Source organism: Triturus cristatus, chromosome 4_1 (assembly GCF_964204655.1).
Source record: "Triturus cristatus chromosome 4_1, aTriCri1.1, whole genome shotgun sequence".
NCBI lineage: Eukaryota > Metazoa > Chordata > Amphibia > Caudata > Salamandridae > Triturus > Triturus cristatus.
The window spans coordinates 321417370-321445282 of NC_140585.1; positions in this window are offsets into that span (position 1 = coordinate 321417370).

Below are 27913 nucleotides of genomic sequence, written 5' to 3' on the forward strand. Positions count from 1 at the left end.
CGGGGGTTGATGGAGAGGTCACCTTGGGTGAATCTGACAGCTATGATAGGAGTTCATTTAAACTTCTGAAAACAGTATGGTAGTCATTGATATCATATTTACCGACATTCTCAATATTATGCATACAGTTGTCACAGCGTACATCGACATTGTTTTTACTGATATTGACTTAGTAATGCGTGCCTAGATCATGACGTACGTAGACTTTATTTCTACTGGTAACAACATTGTTATACATGCATGAATTATGGCATACATTGACATTGTTACTGCCGGTATCAACACTGTTGTGTGTGCATATATTAGGCATACATTGACATTGCATTTATGGTTATTTTTTTAATTAATTTAAAAAAAAAAACATTTTGGTGCCGATTATGATCCGTTAAAAATAATTTGCGTACGACCCGTATCCGTATTTTTTTACGTACGAGTCGTACAAGTACCGTACAAACGGCCAAGTACGATTCGTACGTGAAAAATAACTACGAATAGCGTCGGGAAAAGTGTACGAGAGTGCGTCGGAAAGTTTTTACGTCCGAATATCGTCGGGAAAAGTGTACGAGAGTGAGCTGGACATTTTTACGTGCAAATCGTAAAACACAAGTCCGAGCGCGCAAGTACAATCCCGACCGTCCGTCCGAATACACAATCGCACGTAAAATGGCCCGTACGGAGCCAACGCAGTAGCACACATGTACACGGGTAAACTTATGCCCGTGTACGAGCCGTACAGCCCCCCCACCCCCAAATATGTCAGCACCATACACCACCCTGTCCGCACTGTACCCCAGCCCCGCAACTGTATGCGCCGTACCCCCCCATGTACATGCCGTACCTCCGCATGTACACGCCGTACCCCCGCATGTACGCGCCTTACCCCCCCATGTACGCGCCTTACCTCCCTGTCCGCACTGTACCCCAGCCCCGCAACTGTACGCGCCGTACCCCCCATGTACCCGCCATACCCCCCATGTACGCGCCTTCCCCCATGTATGCGCCATACCTCCGCATGTACGCGCCGTACCCCAGGCCCGCACCTGTACGCGCCGTACCTCCCCCTATGTACGTGCCTTACCCCCCCTGCATGTATGCGCCGTACCTCCGCATGTGCGTGCCGTACCCCAGGCTCGCACGTGTACGCACCGTACCCCCACCGCATGTACGCGCCGCACTCCAACACCGTACCCCAGCACCCTCACCCAGCATCGCGTATGTACGGACCGTACCTACGCGAAAAAGACTCTTACAGAACCAGGACACTGTCAAACAGCACAAGGAGGGTCAATTCGACTCGCACAACACCACAAAACACGTCTACATGACAAAATACATCTCAATGACTGACCTGGCACATCCAAACAGGCAAACAGAGGACTAAATCACAACCACCTCTTATAACACACCCACCAAAATTCAAACACAGCCACACCCAACAATGGACCAATAAAAAGGGCCCACACACACAACCCATGAGCCTTTGCAACAGACCCACTGCTGACAGACCCCACAGAGAAACAACTCTACATTACTGATACCTTCACTACACCTTCACTCACACACCTTCACACAATCTCCTTCACAAACATCCCCCTCTTCACATTCACACACACACCGTCACATTCACACCCACACACCCACAACCATCCACACCCACACCCCACACCATGCCCACAGACAAGAATCCAAAGTTCACAACGGCGGAGCTGGACCTCCTTGTCAACGAAGTCATCAGAGTCGAGCCACAGCTGTTTGGAACATTGGTCAGACAGACCAGCATAGCTGAAAAATCTGCCATGTGGCAGAGGATTGTCGATAAGGTGAATGCTGTTGCGCCCATCCGAAGGACCAGGCATGAATGCCAAGCCAGGTGGTACGATCTGCGCAGGGCGGTCAAGAGGAAAATGAACGAAGAATATGCCCAGAGTAACATCACTGGAGGTGGGCCGCCCCGCAGACCCGTACACTACCATCCCTGGGAGGAGAAGGTGATGGCCTTGCTACCGCCGGTGGGAGTACACGGAGTCGAAGGAGTCGCAGAGCCTGGTGAGTACACAAACAACTTACGTAACATGGGGGCAATGGGGTCCACCCCACATATACACCAAATGCACGCAACTTCCCCCAAGCACTCACCGCACACAACCACACTCAAAAACCACGCTCATGCCACTAACGTCTCCATGCACCCTTCACAAATCAAGGCAAGGCCATGTCCAAGGCTACAACAACCACAAACACAAGACTGGATGTCCGGGAGGCTGGGAGGGTGGGCCCCACACAACACATTGTGAAAATGAGACGCAGACACCAATGCCCTCAGCCCATATGGCATAGGTACATACCCATGCACAATGCACAGGGACTGGCAAAGTACTGACAAGGTAGCTGACACCTGGCCCTGCTGTATGCAACACAAGGCCCTCCTGGGACCACTGTACACTCAAACACCAACTCCACAAGCACAGGAATCTAGCACAGGAACTCACACTCACTGTCATGCCAGCATGCACCATGAGGGGACAGACACATCACCTGGGAGACCCAATGACAAATCACACTACACACAACAGCACGCCCAGTCACACCCCCCCCCCTAACACAAGCACACACCCCCGGGGCAGGCAACGGATTTACACACTCCCACAATGGACATGTGACACGACAAGACCCAACCATAGCCAACTAAGCATCATAGCCAACAATCTACACGTCAAACACTCAGGAGAACATCCCAATCTGTCCCCCACAACATACCCATCCCCAAGTGGACATTGAAAGGAATGCTAGGCACATCCAACTACCTGGAGGAACTGTGTCAACTTGAATATGTATGAAACATAGATGTCGCATGAAACACCATTAACATTGTCTCTCTCTCACACACAGGGCAACGTCGTCGATCTCCCCCCAACACTGGCGGGGAAGAATCACAGTCCCAGGCTCCACGTGAAGATGATCCCACCGGCAGCGACGACTCTCACCACTCCGTGGATGACCCCGACCAACCTGGACCCTCTGGTGCCCAAGCCCCTGCAGCACCTGCGTCAGGTACATCTGTGCCAACCACCACCCCCATTCCTGCCACATCCCAGGACACACCCAGGAGCCCTGCCCGCACTGAACAACAGAGCCAGTCTGACCAGGAGGGACAAGGTTCTCCGGGCACCCAGGAGGAGGCAGGCAACCCTGCAAATGCCATCCCTCAGGGGTCCCGTAGACCCGATGTGCCCACAAGGGCAGGCCAGGCTCAAGTGGGCAGGGGTGGTGGGAGTGGAGGCAGGCGGAGGCGCGAACCTGACCAGCCAGCTCAGGACACCGGTATGTCACACATACGCAACATCCTGGATGTTGGACTTGGCCCTTTTTGCAGGGTCATCCCTAAACTTTTTGCCTTCCTCCTGTATTTTTACTGACCTGGTGTTGGCTGTTTTATGACTCTGGGCACCTTACCACTGCTGACCAGTGCTAAGGTGCATATGCTCTCCCTATGGTAAAATGTATTATGTGAATTGACTTCCATGTTTGCCTTATTTGGTTTACTATCAGTCCCTAGTAGAGTGCACCAGGGGTGCCAAGGGCTTGTATATCCAAATGCTGCTAGTGGGCTTGCAGCACTGCTTGTGCCACCCATAGAAGCAGCCTGGTAAAATGTGTCTAAGGTCTGCCACTGCAGAACCTGCATGCAGTCTGGTACTGTCATGCTGACTGGGCAAGTGTCCCCACTTGCCAGTCCCTAAAACTTCCCTTACCTTCATGTTAGTCACCCCTAAGGTAGGCCCTAGGGCAGGGTGCATTGTAAGGATAAGGTAGGACATGCCCTGAGGTGTGTGGCATGTCCTAATAGTGAATTACAGCCATTTTATGTTTTCACTATTGCAAGGCTACCTGCTCTCCATAGGCCAGAATGGGCTGCTAGATTATAACACTCTATAATCCTAGCAGGCTCAGGAAGCATGGTAGAAATTCATGTTTAGTATGCCTGAACTCAGAATAATAAAATACATCTTTTAGCAAAGGTAATTTTAATATCCTGGGTTTGCAAATGCTACTTTTAGAAAGTTAGCCTTTGCGTGCCTAACTATTTCAGTCCGCCTCTGGAGGGGAAGGCTATCTTCTTTGTGTGTAGCTTGAGTGACAGGGCTGGGAAGTTCCAGGAGACAGGCTGGGGCTGCCAGGTGGTGAATAGAAAGATTACACCAGGATGGGTGGGAGGAGTGCACCTTGACTCTGAATAGGGCAGTGCTCTGCCTCCACAATGCTGGCTCCACCCCCTGGGGAGCGTCTGATGTCTCTGCGCTGCCTGCTGAAAGAAGAAGCCAGAGTCCCAACAACAAAGTGCTCCTCACTGAAAAGAACTGGACTGGGATTATGCAAAGGCCCCCCTGGCCTGTAAAGACAAAAGAAACTTGGTATAAATGTACGAGCCCTGCTCCTAAGAAATCAGATCCTGATTGAACCACGAAGGAACTCTGCCTGACCAGAAGGACCTGGAAGAAGGTGAAGGAGGAGTAACTTTCCCTGACCTGGGGGATTGGCCTGCAGTTGGTGCCTTGCTGAGAAAGGAGAAGAAAAGACTGAAAGAGACTTTGCACTTTGTTTTTCAACTATCTCCAAGGGCTTGGAAGAAGAGCTTGCCCCCTGAACTGAGTCCCAGGACCATTGGACTCATCTGCCTTCCAAAATTGAGTTGCCTGGACGATTTGTGCTTGTTTCCCGTTGGATTTGGCCCCAGTACGCCTCGTACCCCATCCGCCGTGAAGCCGTGTCTTTGCCGCCCGGCACCGTGCGTCTATGCTGATCCAAAAGCGTTAGTACGCGCCGTATCCCTCCCGGCCGCATCGCACCTAATGATGAATACAGGCCCCAGCTAGGCCCGCAAAGCACAAGGGTTCGCTCTCCTGTAACGGAATTTATAAGGAAGTTGGCACGGAAACTGCAAAGTACAAAGACAATGTTTATTAACCCTTAAGGGTGGTCCTACAATCCACACAACACTCTTCAGTATTGCATGGAGTAGCACAAAGAACATTCGTACACAGTCCCCTTTTATACACAACAGAGGGGCTCATAGTGGGTGGATACAACGTAAGGCCGAAGAACATTACCATTTATGGTCATTCTCGATACTGAATCAATACATGGGCGGAGCCAACACGCTCCTTGAGCCCGCGAAACACATGGTCAAGCAAGGCTAATTATAACAGATGTGGTCAAGTCTGGGCATGCGCCAGATGGACAAGAGGGAGCTATTTATAAACTGTTGCTAGGCAGATTACAAGAGCAACTAACACAGAGGTCGGACTCTCCTCGTGGTGAACACATGGCAGCATGTCAATACAAAATGGAGTCCGGACTTCGGTCAACATAACGAAGAAAACATGATCTAAAGGGAAAGCATTAATGTTTTCAGTAAATGCTTAATCACATTCTGCCTTAATTTACAACAGACGACCCTTTCAGCATTTACTGAAGACATCCGGTTTCCAAGAATAATCATCATATATATCAATTATCATCATTCCCTTAACCTCTTTAGCTAGACCCTTCTGTCGAGCAACATCAGCAATAGCTTTCTTATCTGGAATGCAGAATGAAATGCATACGGAACAGCACAATGGTCCACATTGAATACACATACAGAAAAGGAACAGAACTGCTATAATAATGCAGAGACCAGTTAAGACCTTCCATCCCCAGGCAGTAACCAACGCCCAAAACCATCCAGAAAAGGACCAAGTGCCGTTTTCTGTGTGGATTTCAGCTGCTATTTTATGCAGCTTGTTAATGGCGTTATAAACGGATGGCGTATGATCAGGGATGAACACACAGCAGCTACTTCCAATAATTTTACAGGCTCCACCTCGATCAGCTAACATTACATCTAGTACCATACGATTCTGCAATGCAACAATCCTAGTTATTTGTAATTCTTCCGTAAGATTCCCAAGAGCGGCAGCAGTCTGATTTGTCACAGCTTCTACCACTCTTGTCAATCTTCGGATCTTCCTACTGTTCAAAGCAGCTCCAACAAAGAAGAACAGTCCTAAGTTAAAATCAATATACTGTTGCAAGCTGGTATCGGTCTGATCCACATCATCAATTGATAGAGTACGTTTATATCTATTTACAGTCACATTATTCAACAGTTTCAAATCCTTATGATATGACGCAGGTGCTAAGAATACAGGAGGTAATAGGAATGATACATAGCATACCCCAGACCACCCAGCCGGCAAACGGTAATAGCCTTTATTTCCACATACAAAGTAGGTATTATGGGATGCTAGGAAGGTACTATTATTTAACCCGTCGATGTTTAATACGGTTATGCAATCACTGACACCAACAGGGATAAAACCCACACTCTGAACACACAGGTCCGCTTGAGCTTGTGCTACTTGGATTACGAATTTGTCCTTCCCCACAGTGTCTCTTGTGTTCGTGAAGATATAGGGAATGGATTCATTGTCCGGTCGGTACTCTTCCCATTCCCAAATTGTCCCATTTGCTTGTGGATATCCATTTTTATCTTGATGACATTCTTTATTAAGTCTAAAAAGCAATCGTCCCACTGTCGGTTTCCGAGTGGCAAAAAGCAAAGTGTACCATGCTCTACAAGAGCCATTATGAGAGAAAGGAAGTGGTATGAATGGCGTACCTCCTTTCTTCTGATGGGCTGGCATCATCCCACATATCCAACAGTTCGTAGCGTTCGTAGCAACGTGGGTATGATGCAGCATCTGAATGAAAGTGTTATTCAAATAGGATTGCCGATGCTTCAACTCTTGATATGGCAATGTATAAAAGTAGTGCTCCGCAGGCACTGGAGTCGTCAACACAAGTGTCTTTCGAGCAGGAGTTGCCTCCTCCACAAACCATGTGGTTATCCCAACGATAGCTACTGTTAGCATGAACCCCAACGCACAAAGGATTTTCTTCTTCTCCATGTCAAAAGAAACAATACCCTGATATCTTCCTGAAACTAAAAAGTCTGTCAGAACTCTTCCCCTTGGGCAGCGGTTGATTTCTTCACCAGCGGGCCAAGACGGGTGTCGCTACACTAATGCAGGGCTGATCCCCCCCCCTTGCCTCATCGGCTCTCCGTTTCACTAACCCAAGGGCCGTTCTGACAGTATGTCCCGGTACTGGAAACCTTACTTCCTTGGTCGAAGATGATATCGCCTTCCTCCAGAAGTCGTGTGGTCCGGAAAGAGCTCCTCAGTGTCGTTTGGCTCCGCAGCACGGCCTGTCTCTGCTGCTAGGATTTCTCGTTGATCGGTCAGCACGGCAGACTCCACCAATCCGGGCGGTACCTTTCGACAGTGCAAGGAATGGATCCAATTCTTTCGGTTCGAGACTCGCACAGCCGTCCTCGTTGCAAGGAGGACTTGTTCAGGTCCTACCCATCTCGGCTCCAAACTGTTCGTTCTGTCGAAGACCTTTACCATAACATGATCTCCGGGCCGGAGACCATGTCCTTCGCCGATAGACCGATCAGGGAGCGCCTCTCGGACCTGTTGATGAATAGAAACCAAATTATCCGTTAACTGTGCCAGATAATCGCTCATCATTACACAAGGTACATCATACACAGCCTTAGGCCTTGGTGGACCCCAAATATTCATTGGGCGTCCAAATACGATTTCGTATGGCGTAAGGCCGGTTCGAGAATGTGGCACTGATCTAATTGACAATAACGCCAGCGGCAGGGCGTCTGGCCAAGTCAAAGACGTTGAAGCTTGGATTTTGGCGATCTTAAGCTTCAGTGTACCATTATATTTCTCGACTAGTCCTGCAGACTGGGGGTGGAATACGGCGTGGAACTTCTGGGTGATGCCTAGACCCTTCAAGACATACTTTATAACATCCGCTACAAAGTGAGGGCCATTATCACTCCACAGAAGTCTACAGACGCCGTATCGAGGGAAAAACTCTTTTAGCAGTAGCTTCGCCGTGGTCATTGCAGTATTGTCTTTCGTAGGGTACGCCTCAACCCATTTACTGAAGGCGCAGACCACTACTAGAACATACTTCAGATTGTTACAGCGCTCAAGCTGGATGTAGTCCATCTGCAGAACCTCAAAGGGTGCAGTGGGCGTCGCAAATCCTCCTGCTGGAGTTCGAGTGCCTTTCCCTGGGTTATACTTCAGACAGATCATACAGGTCTGCACCACCCTCTTTGCCGTGCTAGCAATCTCTGGATGCTCCCAGACTTGGGTAAGCAATTTCACAATTGCGGAAGCTCCAACATGTGCTAGCCCATGTGCCATCTGAACCATAGGTTGTACGAAAGCCGTGGGTAACTTCCATCTATCCATCTGTTTATTTCTCCAACAACCCTCGTCATCCAGTTCTCCTTCGCTAGCCCATTGTTCCCGCTCTTTGTCAGAAGCGGTCCTTTGCATTTCTCGCACTTCCTCCTTCGCATCACGCCATCTCTCCACCTGTGACTTTACTACATACATGGCAGTAGCGCCGGGCTGCATCGCAGTCTCCCGTGCTACCCGGTCTGCTAACGCATTCCCTTCTCCAACTTTATCAACTACTTTCCTATGGGCACTACACTTAACAATGGCAATTTTCTTCGGGTATGTCAATGCAGTTAAGAGATTGTGGACTAACTCCCCATGCATTATCTGTACCCCATGTGACGTTAAGAACCCTCTCTCCTTCCAGAGTAGGCCGAAATCGTGCGCTACTCCGAAGGCATAGCGGCTATCTGTGTAAACATTCACACACAATCCTGTACTGAGCTCACATGCTCGTGTTAAGGCTATCAGTTCCGCTGCTTGAGCTGATTTCTGCGGTATGCGTGCTGTCTCCACTATCGTCTGTAACGTGGTAATTGCATACGCTGCTGAAGTCGTACCATCTGGTAGCTTCAGGCATGATCCGTCTACCCACAACTCTCCATCTACCTCTAAAAAGGGCGTATCCTGGAGATCAATACGACCCTTTGTTTGTTCCTCAGTCACGAGAATACAATCATGCGCTTTCTGCGCCTCAGGCTGGGTCTCGGGGTATGGCAACAATGTGGCCGGGTTTAATGTCACGCACCTCTTTAACGTAATATGAGGAGCCAAAAGCGTCAGCTCATATCCCGTTAAGCGGGCACTGGTCAAATGCTGCGTCTTTGTTTGATTAAGCAGGGCATCCACAGCATGGGGAACTAACACCAACAATTTATGGGACAACACAATTCCTTCACTTTGGCGTATTGACACAGCTGTCGCCGCTACCGAGCGAAAACACCCTGGTAATGCTCGGGCGACAGGATCAAGCACAGCCGAAAAGTATGCACAAGGGCGCTGCTTGTCGCCGTGCATCTGTACTAAGACTGACAATGCACATCCATCTTTCTCATGCACATACAACGAAAAGGGTTTTGCATAATCAGGGGTCCCTAACACTGGTGCTGAACAAAGGGCCTGTCTCAATTGCTGAAACGCAGCATCACACTCATCTGACCAGGGGATCGGAATGGGCGTGTCTTTTGTCAAAAGAGCTAGTAATGGCTTAGCTATGTGTGAAAACCCCAATATCCACTGTCTACAAAAAGAAACAAGGCCCAAAAATGCACGCACATCCTTCTGCGTGGATGGTCTCGGTGTGTCCAAAATTACTTGGATACGATCCGGTGTGAGTGCACGCCCCTCCTTAGACAAAAGGTGACCTAAATAAGTCACCTTTGGTCTACAGAATTGCAATTTCTTCCTAGACACTTTATGATTGTGGGTTGCTAAAAAGGAAAGGAGGGATAACGTGCTCTTTTCACACAACTCCAGGGTGTCAGCCGCCAACAAGATGTCGTCGACATATTGAATGAGGGCGACCCCCTCGAGTAAAACAAAGGAATCCAACTGTCGTTTCAAAGCCTGACTGTAAATACTAGGGCTTTCTGTATAGCCTTGGGGAATTCTACAAAAACGATAAGATCTATTGTTTAATGTGAACCCAAAAAGAAATCGGCTATCAGGGTGAATGGGAATGGAAAAGAAGGCATTTTTCAAATCAATCACTGAAAACATGGTCGCCGTAGGCGGGACCAAGGTAAGCAACGTCGTGATATCGGAAACCACCGGGTACTGAGGTATCACGATCTTGTTTACCTCCCTCAAATCAATTATGAACCGGTAGACCTTTGCATCCGTGTCCTTTTTCAAAATTGGGAGAATCGGACTGTTACAGATATTATAGGGAACTTCTTCCACTACCCCTACTGCGATCAAATCTTGCACAATCTGTAGGAGAGCTTCCTCGCCCTCCTGGGAAATACGATACTGCGGGAGGCGTGGTAACACCGCCCCCTCCTGGACACTAATGTGGACCGGAGGAATCACCATTTGGCCCACATCTGTGTCCGAAGTCGCCCATAAAGCTCGGGGGAGGGTAGCCAACAACGCATCCTCTGATATCGTACACATCCGCCCAGACCTGGGATAGTTGTCATTTAAGATCACCCTCACACCCTCAGGGGAGCAGCGGATTGTAGCCCTAAAGTACTTTAACATATCAAGGCCCATAATGTTATCCGGTGTATACGGAGCAAGCAGAAACGGACAGGGCGCAGAAAAAGAATCAACCTTAAATGTAAGGGGCTGTGAAAGAGGGCTTCGGGAGAGTGTACCGTCAAACCCTACCGATGTAACTATTGAGCCGGATGGGGGAGCCCCCGGAACCAAGTACCTAGACAATGCACTACGTGTCGCTCCTGTATCCACTAGGAACTGATCAGTAGAACCTAAAACCTCAGCCGATACATAAGGACCCGTCTGATCGACCGGCACCTCAACTGATTCGGACCCCCATCCAACGCATTCCTATGCATGCTGAGAATCATGATATCCCGATTGATCGATGTCCGATACATGATACTGGTGCTGGCGATCAAAAACATTTGAGCCATCTCGGTGCCGCCCGGCAGTATCGAAACGGACATTATCGTTAGAATTCCCTCTAAAGTTTGAGAAGCCCCCTCTACCTCTCGGGCCACCCGGAGTGTGCCCCTGACGCGAAGCACGCAACGCTGGGCAATCCCTGGCCCAATGGCCCAACTGCTTGCAGTACGCACACTGGTTCCTATTCAAATCAGATCGGCCCGAAGGGGGACCATAAGATCCGCCCCTTCCTCTATTATTATTACCCCGTCGGGGCGGGCCATATACTTGTGCTAACATCACCTTGGTTTTGAGATCTTTCGATTTCTTCTCCTCCTGGCCCTTCGCCTCGTACTCCTGACGCTCATAATACTGAGCGATAGTCAGAAGGGCCGTCGGTGTCGCGGAGGACCAAGAACTTTCACTCGCTTTTAACCGGGCCGCAACTGCCGGTAGCAGATTAGCCACATATTTGTCCGCGAAAAGGTGGCGGCCCGTGTCGTCAGTAAGCGACTGGCCACTAAAATCATGAAACGTCTCCTCAAAACGCGTAAAGAAGTCCGCAACTGACTCGTCAACTTTCTGCTTACATGCAGTTAACATATTCCAGTCAATCTTTTTAGGGGGGATAATCGTCTTCAACTTAGCCACAATAGCAGCAGGGAGATCTAAAATATTCTGGGGTGGTTTCTGTGCAGGCTTCCGTTCCCTATCCTCATCCTCAAGGTCAGACCACCGGGCCTTAAAGGCAACCGCATCATCTACCTTTCGGACAGAGCGCCACGTATCCGGCGGTAGGATAAGGCCAAAGAACAGGTCTATATCCGCTAAGGTCATAATGCAAGAATTCAAGGCCCCCTCGACTTCTTCATAAAAGGCCGCTGGATTCTTGCGGGGGTCAGGCAACGCATTCTTTAGTGCCATAACATCGGCCCTATGCCATGGAGTGTAAACCCAATTATATACAAAATATCCCCTAGCATCGACGGAGTTAATATCCGAGCTAGTCCCTGCTCCCCTAGGAGGAACATACAAAGGCGCCGCCTCTCGCATTGGTTTAGCATGCACTATGTCATCCTTATCTGACTGGGAGGCGGATGGGTGGCCCCCTGCTGCAGACGAATCCAACTGCTTCCCCTCCTCCGTTTGTTGGCGTGCTTTCTCTCTAAGGGCCAGCACCTCGTCCCGTAAAGCGAACAGCCGCCGAGCCGCCTCAGGAGCCTTAGGGGGAGAAAAAACACCATTACGTAATGCTCCCGCATCCGAAGACACTTCGTCAGGCTCAAGGACACTAGAATATTTTCGGAAAGCAGCAATTACTTCATCTGCGAAATGAGACAGAAAATACACCCTCTCTCTATCTTGCCATGACCCCCAAGTATGGAACAACTCCTCCTTAGATATCTTGCCCTTAAGTGCACGAAGGGAAAGTTTCCGAAGCTCAGCCATATGCTCGGCTGATAACATGGACCGTGTGTCTACCTTACCCGGAGCCGGGCCAGAATCTTGCGGCCGCGGAGCGGATGCGCCAACATAAGGGGGCGGAGAGCGATCTAGTAAATAAAAATCATCATCAGGATTATTAAGGACAGGATAAAGTGGCTGACGAACAACATATTGACCCGAAACCTGTAGCCTACGCTCTTTCTCTTGTCTGTCCGTTTGCTCTTTGTCCTCCCGACGCTTCGCTTCCTGCGCTCGCACATGGTCATTCTTCCGTTGCTCTTTATCAAACAGCGCTTTCTCACGTTTCTCTCGCTCACGCACTTCCTTCACCCATAATCGCACACACTCAAACATATCCTGACGAGCACGTCGCTTACACATACACTGTTCCACATACTCAATCTTACGTATATCAAACGAGCCATACAAAGGCCATCGCAACTCAGGATCCTTCCTCGTGTATTTCCTCCATAGCGTGCTGTACATTATGGAAGAAAGACCATGCTTCACATACATATCCCTATTAGGAGTCCCCTCTGGGGGAGCTGGAGCAGATTCCTCGAGGTTCAACCGGTTACCCAAACAGCAGCACCACTTACGGAGTGCGCTAAAAGCAGGCATGCTAGGAAATAATGCAAAATATGCAATATTATAAGGAAAAATGGCACTTAATCGTTGCGCCGTTCAAAGTTTACACAGCTCCTGGAGAAATTTCTCCACATTACCTGCCTATATGTGTTGCAACGCATATATTTTCACAAAGACAAATTAAAAATATGACTAGTCATCATCAATCAAACTCAAATAGCCAACCCAGGCTTCAAAAACTCGGAGCAAGTACCGTACAACGGTTCTTACCAATCAAGAGTCCAGGTTCCAACTGCCAAGCTCCACAATCGCCCAAACGGCTCTCACGGCAGGACCGACAGAAGAGGTCTCAGTCGATGACCGGCGCCACCCAGACGGTCAGCTCGGAAGGGAAGGAAGAAAAACCTCGGGATGCCAGGGCTAAGACGCCGCTGGCAGTGATCACGTCCCCGGCCAAACTCCTCACCTTCGTCGCGACCAGTCCTTCGAGCATCCGAGTCGCCGATGAGCCCCACGTGACGGGCGCCAATTGATGAATACAGGCCCCAGCTAGGCCCGCAAAGCACAAGGGTTCGCTCTCCTGTAACGGAATTTATAAGGAAGTTGGCACGGAAACTGCAAAGTACAAAGACAATGTTTATTAACCCTTAAGGGTGGTCCTACAATCCACACAACACTCTTCAGTATTGCATGGAGTAGCACAAAGAACATTCGTACACAGTCCCCTTTTATACACAACAGAGGGGCTCATAGTGGGTGGATACAACGTAAGGCCGAAGAACATTACCATTTATGGTCATTCTCGATACTGAATCAATACATGGGCGGAGCCAACACGCTCCTTGAGCCCGCGAAACACATGGTCAAGCAAGGCTAATTATAACAGATGTGGTCAAGTCTGGGCATGCGCCAGATGGACAAGAGGGAGCTATTTATAAACTGTTGCTAGGCAGATTACAAGAGCAACTAACACAGAGGTCGGACTCTCCTCGTGGTGAACACATGGCAGCATGTCAATACAAAATGGAGTCCGGACTTCGGTCAACATAACGAAGAAAACATGATCTAAAGGGAAAGCATTAATGTTTTCAGTAAATGCTTAATCACATTCTGCCTTAATTTACAACACTAACCTTCCCCGCCGATTCGAGACGTACAACCCTGGCTGCCGAACCCTGTACACCGGACCCAAGCTCCATCGTCCCGCAGGTTTGGTCCGTACGCTGCTAACGTACTGCAACGTGCCGTACTCAGAGCCGAGAAGCCGCAGTACGCTGATCCTCCCCGTACGCTGTACGGTGCCGAGAAGTGTCACCGCCTATCCGCACCGAAGGTATGGCTCGAACGCCGAACGCCACGGACTCTGCAAGCTGATCCGGGCCATCCGCACGTATCCCTGAAGGTCCCGTACCAACGCCGCGTCCCGACGCTGCGACCTGACCAGCATCCGAATACGCTGCCGAACTACGACCCGGACCCATCGACTTGTCCCGCACTGTCCGTCGCGGACCCCACGATCTTAAGGTACTTTGTTCTGTTCGCACCGCAGCGTGCGCGTCACGGACCCCGGAGTCCGCACCGATTGTTTGACTTGTACTTTCCTTGTTTTTAATGCGGACGAGTCGCACACCCAGGTACGAACCGTACAAAGCCTGAAAAGAAGCAGAATTGATTAAAAGAAGCCTATTTTTTGTATTTTAAGCCTTTTTACAAGAACATTGAACTTTAAAATAATACTCTGGTCATTTTATTCGTTATTCTGGTCTTGTGCTAAGCCTTATATAAAGAAACCTATTTTTGATATAACCTTGACTGGTGTCCATTTGTGGTGTGTCATTGTATTACTGTATGTGTTCACAAATGCTTAACCTATGACGCCCTGAGAATAGTCTTGACTGCTTGCGCCACACTACCTAAAGGGTGAGCAGGGGTTGTTTGAAAGGGTGATCCCCTTACCCTGACTTAGAATTGAGAGTCCCTGCTTGTCGCAAGTGCATACCTGTGCCAACTAGAGATTCCCAATTCTAACACTGGACACATACCGGCGTGACACCAGAGGCATCAACCAGGTCGTGTCGAGACTCTCAGAGATGCAGGGGACCCTCGATGAGATTAAGAACCTGCAGGTCGAGCATCATGCCAGTCATCAACAACACCAAGGACGGATGGAGGCAAGACTGGCTGAGCTCCTGGCGGTGCACAGGGACATGAGCCAATCACTCCGTCAGATCGCCCAAAGCATGGGCAACCCTCCCTCTGCCACCAGGCGTAGACCAGCACCAGACACAGGGAGGGAGGAGGAGGCTGAGGATTCGTCTGATGGAGCGTCCCAAACATCGTCAAGGCTTGCATCTGAGGGTCCCCGGAGGAAGGTGGGTCGTCCACGGAAAAGACCGTGAGAGTCAGCGGACCATCCACATCTCCCAGGTAACCTGGCCTGGCACCTGGCCCTCTGGCGCAACAGCAGCACCTCATCCAATGACATTTTCTGCCACATGGACTTGCTGGTCACAGTCTGACCAATGATGACCAACACTGTGCCCTGGACTCTGATGACTTCCAATGCCAAGGATACCATCTCCCCCTGTGAACTTTGGATTCTATTCCCCCGGTAGAGCACCTAATTCCATCTACCAAAACACGTACCCCACCACAAAAAAATATATTACTTTGGTCATGAGACGTTCCTGTCATTTTGCATTATTCAACAACATATGTGTGTGGAAATTTCAAACTATGCCTGAGTGTTGAACTAACTCCAGCCATCGATACCCTGGGATCAGAGTCTGGTACAGGACACACACGGGTCACAAGGTATCATTCAATGTAGGCATGGAGCACAACACTCACCTGTGATGGCCTCTGGCTGCTGAGGGGGGGCTTGCTAAACTGTGCGGACAGACCTATTTGGGAGATTATCATCAAGGCGTAGAGGTCATGGCTCATGTGGAGGTTCCCAGGGAGGGAGTCCCAGGTATGTGTGGCCAGGTGGGAGAACAATGTCCCGTATGCTGGAGTACGGTGGATGTGAAGAACGGTGGCCAGGGCAAGGTTGGATGCATGGAGATGGCCCAACGGGATCTAGGATGACAGACGTACAAGGTTGGTTTGGGGTCGGGTTGTGGACTGCTTCCTGAGTGTGGGTGGGGAGTGTGGAGGTCATCCTGCAGCAGACAGGGATCCATTGCAGCTATCTATGGTGGACGGTGAGGTGGCTGGGGCGCAGGGTGTTGAAGCTGAGGTGTGCAGATGCACCCTGGATGTGGACAAGTTTCCTGGGAGTTTGGATGTACTTGCTCCGTAGAGGGCACAGCAGTATTTGAGATGGATGTTGTCATGGACCTGGGGGATGGTCTGTCTTTTTTTGGAGTGGATCTATCTGTGGATCATGTGCATAATGCAGAGGGTGTTGCAGCATGAGGTACAGATGCTGTGGACTAGCATGGCAAATGTGAGCGAGCCAAACATGAGGCACACCATCTTGTGTGTGTGGCCACTGGGTGCTTGTGCAGGGCTCTTGCGGGTGGGACACAAGCACTTGACCCAGCTGGAAAGGGACAATCCTCAGATGATCACCTCAGTCCTGTACAAGTCCAGCCTCAGGTGGCTTGTGTTCAGCCATTCATCAATGGATCTCATGCATACTTGAATGATGGAACTGCCAATGTCTGTGTCTTTGTTGAGGAGCACCTGGCTGTCAATGGCATACGAGCTGATGATGAGGTGCTGTGCGCATGTGATGGTGGAGAGGGGGTCCTGGACACTCTGTAGATTGACATGCTGAGAGATGATACCTGTGCCATGTCCCAGACGATTACACCATACTACATGCTGAAGCCTTGAGTCCCACTCCCATGCTCTTGCTGGGCTACAGAGCCGGTGGGGAGTATTATGGACGTGACCTGGTTGGTGTGACAGGGCCTGGAAGGCGGGGCAGCGCAGTGTAGGCAGTTGGAGTTGCACACTCAGCATGCAAAGGTGTCGTGTGTGTGCCCAGGGTATGTCTGACAGCAGGCGTTAGATGTGCGGATGGACATAGCTCGGAGTGTGGCTGCCACATCAGACTGTAGTGTGATGTGGGTTATGCAAGGACAGGATGGTGGTGCAATGTGCACCTTGCATGTGCTGATGGTCCAGCCTTTGGCACCGCGTGGCGGCAACAGTGGCATAGACAAGCTGATGACAGCCAAATGAATGGGTGGAGGGAGGAAGTGAGGAGCATCTTGGAGGCGTGTGTGTTGCCAAATCTGGATACTCTGTGGGCCCTTGCTGCAGGGGCCGCAGCAGCAGGCGGCATCTCCTTGCCAAATGCCAGAATTTGCACACAAAGCCTAGGATGTCAGAAGGACAACTGCAACAGGCGCGTGTGTAAAGTAAGGAGTGTCCAGTGTCACATGGCACACCCAGAGAAAATGCATGCACAATCACCAATGAAGCATGACACCGGATCAGGAAACTGAAGGCCGACCTGCGCACAGGAGACACACCCTCAGCAGGTGTTGATGGCCCATTGTGTGGACCAACATTCCCAAAAACATACACGACCATGTACTTCATGCCCAATAGGGAGCCTAATCCATGAGCAACTGCATGCATGTTAGTAAACTACACATGGACTCCTATGCATAATCTTCCACAACTATGCCAGATATGCCGCATGCAAAGTGGCAAGAGACCTGCATTGACAGAGATGAGGCACCTTGGAGTGTGACGGACACCTTTATTACTCAGCCTCACACTAAGGGAGATGCATCAATTGGAACAGACTCACAGGTCATTTGGCTGACCATGTGTGACCTACACTGGACACCCCCTTCAACACACAGATGTGGTAAATCCTACTGAGCTGGCACAAAAGTGAAGGGGTTGAGCCTAACACCCCTTGCTGCACACGGAGAGTCTGCAATTCCCCATTGAGCCTTATATGGGGATGTCCCACACTATGTCCACCATTAGCATCCTGTATGTTCCTGAGGGACGTTATACACACATTGATGCCTTCATCAGAATCCACAAACCAAAACAGATGACTGTCAGGAAGGGTGACTATCAATTCATGGGAGCCATGCAACACGTCATGTGCCCCATGGTGAGTCGACATGTATGCATGGAACACAACATGCACAGGAGCAGTCCCCACATATCACAAACACGTACCACCCACAAAATGCCTTGCTGCACTCCTTACCCAAATTGACTTTTCACCATGTCTGTGCATGTTTCTCTGATCCAGCACACGTTGCAATACTCATGAGGAATAGCAGGAGGGCAATGATGACATGAGCAGACGACAGCCGCAAGAACCTGGGGAGGACAGACACACAACAAGTCAGCGAAGAGCTAGTAATCTGCAGACATGTACATGTACTCTACAGGAATGATGTTGTCACCATGCTCTTAAAAAATTTAGTGTCCCAGCTAAAATGTGTGGAATGACATCATCACTTGAATGACACACCAGAACACACCTCCAAGTCACTTAGCACACAGTCAGCTGGACACACACATTGCAACACATGCCACACAAGGCTCAAAGCGTGCACACTCAGACACAGGGACTCACCATTATGAGAAGAAGTTGCGGATAGCTGACTCCGGATGTCCTCATCCTCATCCTCACTTGCCCCGTGCCCAAGCCCTTCATCCTCCACGGGTGGATGATCCTGCTCATCCGGATCAAGGATGAGTGGCACGGCCTTCTCCACTGCCATGTTGTGCAGCATGCAGCACACAATGAAGATTTTGCAGACCTTCACCGGGGCATATGGGACTCACCATTATGAGAAGAAGTTGCGGATAGCTGACTCCGGATGTCCTCATCCTCATCCTCATCCTCACTTGCCCCGTGCCCAAGCCCTTCATCCTCCACGGGTGGATGATCCTGCTCATCCGGATCAGGGATGAGTGGCACGGCCTTCTCCACTGCCATGTTGTGCAGCATGCAGCACACAATGAAGATTTTGCAGACCTTCACCGGGGCATATGGGAGGGTGCAGCCGGTCTTGTGGGGGCACCAGAATCTGCTCTTCAGGAGTCCAAACGTCCTCTCAATCACGCGCCTCGTCTGCCCATGGGTGTCGTTGTACCGGTGTTCTGCGGCTGTTCTGGGGTTGCGGAGAGGCGTCATCAGCCATTGCATGTTGGGATAGCCAGAGTCCCCTACATGGAAACATCATGTGAAGAAGTGGGTCAGGAGATGGCGTAAGATACAAAGATAGCGCAAAACACAGGACTAACAGAGTATACCCACCAACAAGACATGCTCGTTCCGCGTGCAGCTGCAGCATCATTTCTGGCACCCTGCTACGCCTCATGATGTAGGCATCGTGTGCGGACCCTGGAAAACGGGCACAGACATGGGAAATCAGCATGTTAGCAAGACACACCACAAGGGCATTGATAGAGTGATAATGTTTGCGGTTCCGAAAGGCTACCTCCTGTGCCTGTGGTGGTACCAAAGCCACATGTATCCCATCAATGGCCCCAATTACGTGAGGCGTCCCTCCCAGGGCATAGAACTCACCCTTGACACCTGTCAACTGCTCACGAGTGGGAAAATGGATGAATTCATCCAGGTGCACCAACATGGCTTCTAAAACATCATGCAGGACACGGCTGAACATTGTCTGGGACATGCCACCGACATCAGCTATGGTCAATTGAAACGTACCGGTGGCAAAAAAATGTAGGGCTGCCATCACCTTCATCTTGGGGGTCAGAGCTGTAGGATACCTGTGTTGTGGTTGGAGGTGTGGTTCAAGCCGGCGGGTCAAGTCCTCTATCAACTCTTGCGAGAAGCGGTATCTGCGTATGCAGTCATGTTCACGCATGGCATCCAGGTCTGGCATTCGACTGGGGAGAGGCGGTGCCCTGCAGAGATTTGGAAGGAATAACGAAGAGTGAGTACATTACCACACCAATGTCACTGAGGTGAGCACATGTTCAACAGCTAATACACATCTGCTTAATACAGAGTCTGGTCTGTGCAATACATCCAGGACACGTAGGCCAGCCAGGTGATACTCCTACGAAGAGCCAGCCACAATAGTTGCATGGCAATGTTGACGTGACATGCCATTAAAATAGCTGTGGGCCAGTGTAAGTGACCAGCCAGACACATTACATGAGTGACAGACATCCACATATCAGCATTTGAAGGATGTTATCTCATACAGACAGCTGGCGGGAGTCTAGACGCACAGGTCACATGTCATCTGAAAAAGGACAGATAACACACATTTCCATGAAGGGGTACATGTCAAAAACGGATGACGCAGACATTGAGACAATGCAGATATTGCCTCATGTCAGGAAGTCCTCTTCGAACCATCATGACACATGTAACGTGTCAGTCCACATGTGGCATGGTGTGTGTATATGTGTGTCATGCACTTATGCACACAGACACATGTTGGATGCTGCAACAGCAGATGGAGTTGACGGAACACCAACGGCAAGCTCATGGGAACACATGACACACACATGACATAGTCACATTGTGGCATGCTGGTAGTCACAGGTCAGGTGTAATTATCCGTGTACCTGGCATCAGGGGACAGTTGCGGGTGTTGGTGACAGTGCCATACCAGTGATGCAGTGTTTGACACGTGTGTCCTACATGCACACATGTGCAAAGTGTGAAGGGGAAGTGTGCCACGTAGTGCCCCATCACACATGACATGTGTAAACAGCTCATCACACATCTATTGTGCCACAACATGATGAGACATGTGCCACATCATTGCCGGACACACATAGGCCCTGCACATGAAGGACTGCACTGACAATGACTTGATGTCCAGCCTTGTACGTGCCGTACACGCATGAGTACGTGCCTATCACTATAGTTGGGGTACCGTAGGCCCTAGTGATACGGCACGTACTCACGCGTGTACGGGCCATACACGCGTGAGTATGTACCTATCACTATAGTTGGGGGTACCGTAGGCCCTAGTGATAGGCACGTACTCACGCGTGTACGGCCCGTACACGCGTGAGTACGTGCCTATCACTGTAGTTGGGGGTACCGTAGGCCCTAGTGATAGTCACGTACTCACGCGTGTACGGGCCGTACATGCGTGAGTACGTGCCGTATCACTAGGGCCTACGGTACCCCCAACTATAGTGATAGGCACGTACTCATGCGTGTATGAGCCGTACACGCGTGAGTATGTGCCTATCACTATAGTTGGGGGTACCGTAGGCCCTAGTGATAGGCACGTACTCACGCGAGTACGGCCCGTACCCGTGTGAGTACGTGCCTATCACTATAGTTGGGCGTACCGTAGGCCCTAGTGATAGGCACGTACTCACGCATGTACGGCCCATACACGCGTGAGTACGTGCCTATCACTATAGTTGGGGGTACCGTAGGCCCTACTGATAGGCACGTACTCACGCGTGTACGGGCCGTACACGCGTGAGTACGTGCCTATCACTATAGTTGGGGGTACCGTAGGCTCTAGTGATAGGCACATACTCACGCGTGTACGGCCCGTACACGCGTGAGTACATGACTATCACTATAGTTGGGGTACCGTAGGCCCTAGTAATACGGCACGTACTCACATGTGTACGGCCCGTACACGCGTGAGTACGGCCCGTATCACTGTAGTGATGGTGCCCTAGGGGTACGTGTGAAACGGGCCGTACCTGTGTGGGGATTTAAGAATTACAATGGGGACACATGAGGGACAAGTATTAGGGCCTAAATGCATGCTGGTTATCATGGATACCGAGTTTCAAGTTCAAATTTTAACATCATGTGGTCTGGAAAAAGCAGTTGGCCACATTATATACATTGTTGCAAAGTGGTTGTTGACTTGATATGATGCTGCAAATTCGAAAGATGCTAAGGCTGTCACTGGTGTATGTTTAAAGGGATTGGAGGAAACGTAGGATGCAAATGAGTCTGACCAATCACTCTGTACTCCTGTAAATGAAATAGGCCAGCAAGGCAGATATAAGGCAGACAGAACCCATGGGAGGGCACTTGCCTGCACAACATGTCAGTCGATACCACTGCTGCTGTATTGCTTCCCTCTGGCACCATGTCAAGGACTGTGGAGAGGGCCCAGCCTTTCACCCAGGAGGAGAACGAGGCCCTGCTGGATGTGATCCTCCCACGGTACCCCATGCTGTATGGTCGACCAGGGGAGCAGGTGAGTGCTGACTCCACTACCTTTGCCTGTGCACCTTTTTTGTGTCTGTCACTTCTGGCATTGTGTCCAGGTGTGACAGACATGCAATGTTGGTTGGAGTGGGTCCCAGGGGGGGTGGATGGCTTATGTCTCTCATGCAGGGCTTGAAGTAGTTCATGTGTGCACTCCTCACTTGCATTGTGCTTACTGTGACATTCACTGCATAGTGCATGGCACATTCAGCCAGCCTAATCCTCTTGGGCATTCTTGTTCTATTGTCCTGCGGTGATTCAGTGGTCACCCCGGTGTGACAGGTGACTGCACCCACAGATGTGTGTGAGAGTTGAGTGGAGCTGTGGTGAGAGTGGTGAGAGTGTCCAAATGATGTGTACGCCCCCTGGACATTGATGTGTGTGAATGTTTCTTGTCATGTGGGTGAGTGTCTATGTGGAGTGTTGCACCACAGCTGCATGGAGGAGGCAACTGCTCAATCCATCTGATGTGAGAAGAAAGCCGTGCTGTGTGTCTGACTTGCTGAGCTAGCCCCACACATGTGACCCCCCCTGGCAAGTGGCACATGTGCAGAGTGAGGTTTGCATCCGCTGTTGCCAATGGCAGGTGATTGATGTGTGCCTGTGTGTGTCTGTGTACTCTGCTGAGGTTTCGTCAGTGGCCTGGGGCATGTGACTGCTTTGCGGTGCTGTCCATCAGCCTTTTGTTGCTTGGGATGCACAGTGTGTGCCATTATCAGGGATTGTTTTGCGCCCCTCATGCCACCTCTGTACTTACTATGCCATGTAGTGCATTGGTGCGTCCCCAGTGGAAAAAGTCCCTATGACTAAGGTGCTATTACTTGCCAGCATACTATGCCCTGTTCAACAAATCAAAGATGTTCAAATGTGTGTCTCTGTGACATGGTGCAGGTGTAGTGATGTTGTCCCACTTTATCATCCACACAGGTAACCGCCTACCACAAGGGGAAGATCTGGAAGGATGCCGTCAAGGCCGTGCAATCGGTGGAGGGTCGCAGTCGGCGCCTGCCACAAGTGAGGAAGAGATGGCAGGACATCTGGTGCTGGACCCGGAGGATCGCCCGGGTCATGCTGAAGGAGGAGGCTCCTCGCAAGCATGGCGGGCGCCGGCGCCTGACCCACCAGATGAAGCGTGTCCTGGCGGTGGTCTTCCCTGACCTGGATAGGCGGATACAGGAGTTACAGCAGCAGGAAGGGGGTAGGTACATGTGTGTTTGTTGTGTGTCGCCAGCTTTTGTAGCTGCTCAGTCGCCTGGATACACTGCCATATGTGCAGTGCATATCCTGTTCCCTCAAGTCAACCTGTGCTGTTCTTCCTCCCTTCCCCTCCTTGACATGTGTTACCTGGTCTGTGTGTTATCACTATTGCACATTGTCATCTAGGCTGCCAGTTTAACACTGCTTTCAGCATCATGTGTGGGGGTGGTCTGCCTGTGCCCTGTCCTGTTCAGTCATTTGGGGGTGCATAATTGTTGGTACTGATGCTGAGTCTCAACATAGGAGTGTGAGGGTTCAAATGAACAGACTTGCAGCATGCATTACCAATGTTGTGGCCTCAGACATGATGTGCATGAGTGGGATATATGCATAGTGCCGGGACGGTTGCTCCTGTAACAGTCAGCTCATTCCAGGACCATGGAGCAGTGTGCCCACTACAGTCCCCTGACACACCCTGCCCTCCTACTCATGTGTGTCATCCAACACTGTGCACATTCACTGTGGGTTCAGCATGGCTCTGCCTCTGTGGCATTGTTCCCTGGCCTAGGTAGTATTTTCCACATGTGTGATACATTTGTCCACTGGACAGGGATACACCAGTTTGCTTGTGCATACTCACACTGGGCAGTGCCTGTGTGGCTATTCAAAACAATCTGTTGATGTTTGTTTGTGACCAATATGTTTTGGCAGCCCTACAAGGTGATGTCGTGTTAATGAAGCTAGTTTTCAAGCACAGTTATTGTAACCCTGAATAAGAGGTGTCACTTCTTGATCGGTATCAGTCACATTGACTCAGGTATGGGTGGGTGTGTGCAGGAGGGGCGTACATGTTCAACCCTGATGTTTCATTGCCAGTTCTGACTAGTGTGTGATGATTCGCCGTACAGAATGTCATCGTGCAGTGCCCCCGTGATGTTAGCCAGTGCTTAATGCTCGTGCTTCGTAGCCTGTGTCAGTTTTTGACAATCATGTATCCTGCTTGTTAATTTTTGGCACCTGTGTGTGGTTCAGATGCTACACAGTTGTGACTTTGTGTGCTGGCATCTGTGGGTACATTCTGGCTTGCCATGAGGGGGAACCCACAGTACAGCTAGGCTTTTTTGCTAAACAATTGCAGGCCCATTAGCTTATGCATTGTCCTGGGTGTGGACATGTGTGCCACTACAGATGACAGTCAGTAGGTCATATGTGTAGCCAACTGTGTGATCAGGTGACGGATAGCCATGTGACAAATGACATTATTCAAGTTGTTACTCAGAGAAAATGTCCATTGGCACTCACTACACCTGTCAACATGTCTCAATGTTTCATATGCTTGACCTTGTTGTTTTGTTGTGAAGGACAATGATGTGCCTGCATGACAGATGTCTCCCAAGGAAGTGCACAAGACACCACCTTTACACTTTCCAGGGACACGCTGGCACATTTTAAAGTAAGGCACAGTTTGAAAAAACTTGTTTGGAGTTCATACATATACATGTTCCCACAGTGTGGTAGCATTTGGGTTAGTCCTTGGTTGTTGCTGATACCAACTTACGAGTGTCAAGTCATCCAGACCACCGTGGTGCCATGTATATGTACTTACTGATACGCCATTTCTGCCTAACAGTGGCTGATTTGAATGAGTCTGGCAGCTCAGACAATGACTGTGTACATGTAGTTTGGTGTGCACCTCCTTGTGTGACTTCTGCTATACAGACACATGTGTGTTGTGTTCACAGAGTGCCACATTCACACATTCTAGACATGTCCATTGTGTAAAGGGTTGTGATTCTCCAGGAGTCACAATGTATTTCTTTGGGGTGTCAAAAGTACTCACAGGTCTCTGAGTGTGGGGACACCTTCTGCATTGGCATGTGGTATTTGGCCTTGGGTGCGACAATACTGTTTGGTTCACAGTGAACAAGAGGTGGCATGCCTTCATAGTCTTGCTGTGCTCAACTGATCCCAGACACTAGCTTCTCATGATCTTGTGATTTCAAGTTATTTGCTGTTGTGTTCTAATTTTCATTGTTTCCAAGTGGCATGGTGGGTCAACCAACTGGGGAGTGCAGGGCTTACATATGTGGGGAGTATTCTAGATGTTACTCATGATGCCTTTCCTGATATGCACTGTTGCCTATTTCGTTTGGACTCATGTGTCAGATGTATACAGGTGACTGATTTTTTCCTGTCTCTTCACCTTGCCCACAGCATCATCGGAGGACACCGAGGGAGACACCGGCACGGACGTGGAGGAGGGATCGAGCAGTGGTGCCACCACTGCTGAGGAGTCGGTGGAATCTAGTGGCACGGAGGGCGAGGGGAGTGAGGTGGAGGACCTGCCCAATACCAACACTGACTACGAGGCAGACGGGTCCGAGGCTGAGCTCCCAGAGGGGGCGGAGGCTGCTCCCACAGCTGAAAGCAGCAGTACATCTCTCGCCGCCCCCTCCATTCCCATCACCGCCCTCCCACTTGCTCGGGTCCCTTCTGTCCGTGCTAGGCCACACTGTGTCTCCTTCGTGCCAGGCACCGCACCCCCTGCCCCTGTCCCCCCTGCTGCCCTCACTGCCGAGTCTGTGGACATTCAGCGGCAGTTGCAAGTTGGGCAGACATCGATCCTGACTGACCTCCATGGCCACACCAGACTGCTGACCCAGATGGTGTCGAAACATGGAGGGCATGTCATCAGCGATGTCTGACCAACGGATGTTTCTGAGGTCCCTGGACATGTCACTGACGGCAGTAGTGAGTCACCTGCAGCGCTGCATCCCTCCCTACCCCTGCCCCATCCACAAGTCCCACACCCATGCCTGTCCCAAGCACACCAAGACATCCACACACACGCACCCCACCAGACACAAGCAGCACACCACCACGTAAGGGCAAGCGCACACCTCCTGACACGCACACTCAGGAGGAAGCAGGCACACCCACTGGGTCTGGGGCACACAGGCAGGCACGCAGCCACAGTCCTCGTCCACATGACTCACTCCCCAGTCCCTCCGATGTCACTTCCCTTGGCTCCCCTGCCCCAGATTTGGAGAAGGAGGCCTACTTTGCTGGGCTGGGCCTCAGCCCCACTAGTTCACCTGGCCGGAAACGGACAAGGCACTCCACGGGTAGGGGAGTTAAGTCCCCCAGCCTGTCCACCACCTCCCCCAGTAGCGCTGCAACCCATCCCTCCGACCCCCCCTCCCTCATTGGGGCCTGTTGTTTCTCCGGGTGCAGTGGAGACGCTTGAAGAACTGGCAGAAGTGTGCAACGCCGAGCTCACCTCCACCTTTGGCACTGCCCCACCCCCTGTGGTGGAGTCGTCCGTCCCTGCACCCACCACACCTACCCTTCCCCCTCCTGTCCCTGCGGTGCCTGGTCCTTCCCCACATGATGCCCCCCCCCCCCCCCAGTCGCTGAACCAGAGGTTTAGTATGTGCAGGCAAGCTAGGGGAGACGCGTAGCCATGTGTCCCCCCCAAGGACTTCATATCTGGACTGGCAATTGACCTTTGTACATAGTGTTCTTTACTACATCTTATTTTTTCATGCTGAATAAAGCATTTTGTTTTCCGTTTTGAAAGTCTTGCATTTCATGTATTGATGTTGATGCTGAGGCTCCAGGAGTTGGGGTTGTGGGAATGTGTTATGTTTCATGGAAATGTTGTAGTCTGCATCTCATGGGGTGGAACCTGGTATCTGCGTACCCTCACAAGGTCTCTGCAAAGAATCTTTGGTCGTGTCTGCTCTTTGTGTTTGGAGACATTGTCCCTAGGAGTGTTCCTTCCTCTGTGGCACCTGACATCTCCCCTGCAGAGGGTTGCACAATTGTTGTGTTGCCCTGTGTCTACAATTCCTTTGTTGGTGATGCATCCCTTCAACTCTGGCCATGCCTGCTCAGCAATGTCTCCGGGTGCATTGTCTGTGCCATCCTTGGTACTCACTGTACTTGTGTATAGAGTATTTTGCCATGCCTTCATGGAGAAATTGTCTCTTTTCCGCACAATGCATGTGTGTAATCCCAGCCTAGTACACATATGGTACTTGTTCTGCTGGGTATTTGAACACCTGACTCACAATTGTGGCCATTGTATCTGTGGAAACTCCACCCTATTCCTTCCATGACAGACAACATCTTGGTGCCTGTCCCAGCACCTGAACATTCCTATCAGTCCTGGGATGTGCGTGACAGTGTGTGTTCTCTTTGGCTCTCTTAATTTATTAGGCAGTGACATGACTATACAGTCTTGTGGCATGATCTCAGTGTGTGTATTGTGCTGCATCTGCCAGGGGTGGGTATGCATGTGTTATTTGTCCTCACACCCACATGTGGTGTGTCATGCAGTGGGGGAAAGACATCCATCCTCCTGGGAGTGGGACACTGCTGTCAGTGATGTGTTGTTATGGCACTATCATCATTGTCCAAAGTTAGGGATGCGTACACACACCCATGGAGTTGTGGTCATCTGATAATGATGTACACCCCCCCCATGTCTCTGTCCACTGCTGGGAGTCCTCTGCACCCACTCATATATGTCTGTCCACTGCGTCCTCTGCACCCACCCCCATGTCTCTGTCCACTGCTGGGAGTCCTCTGCACCCACCCCCATTTCTCAGTCCACTGCTGGGAGTCC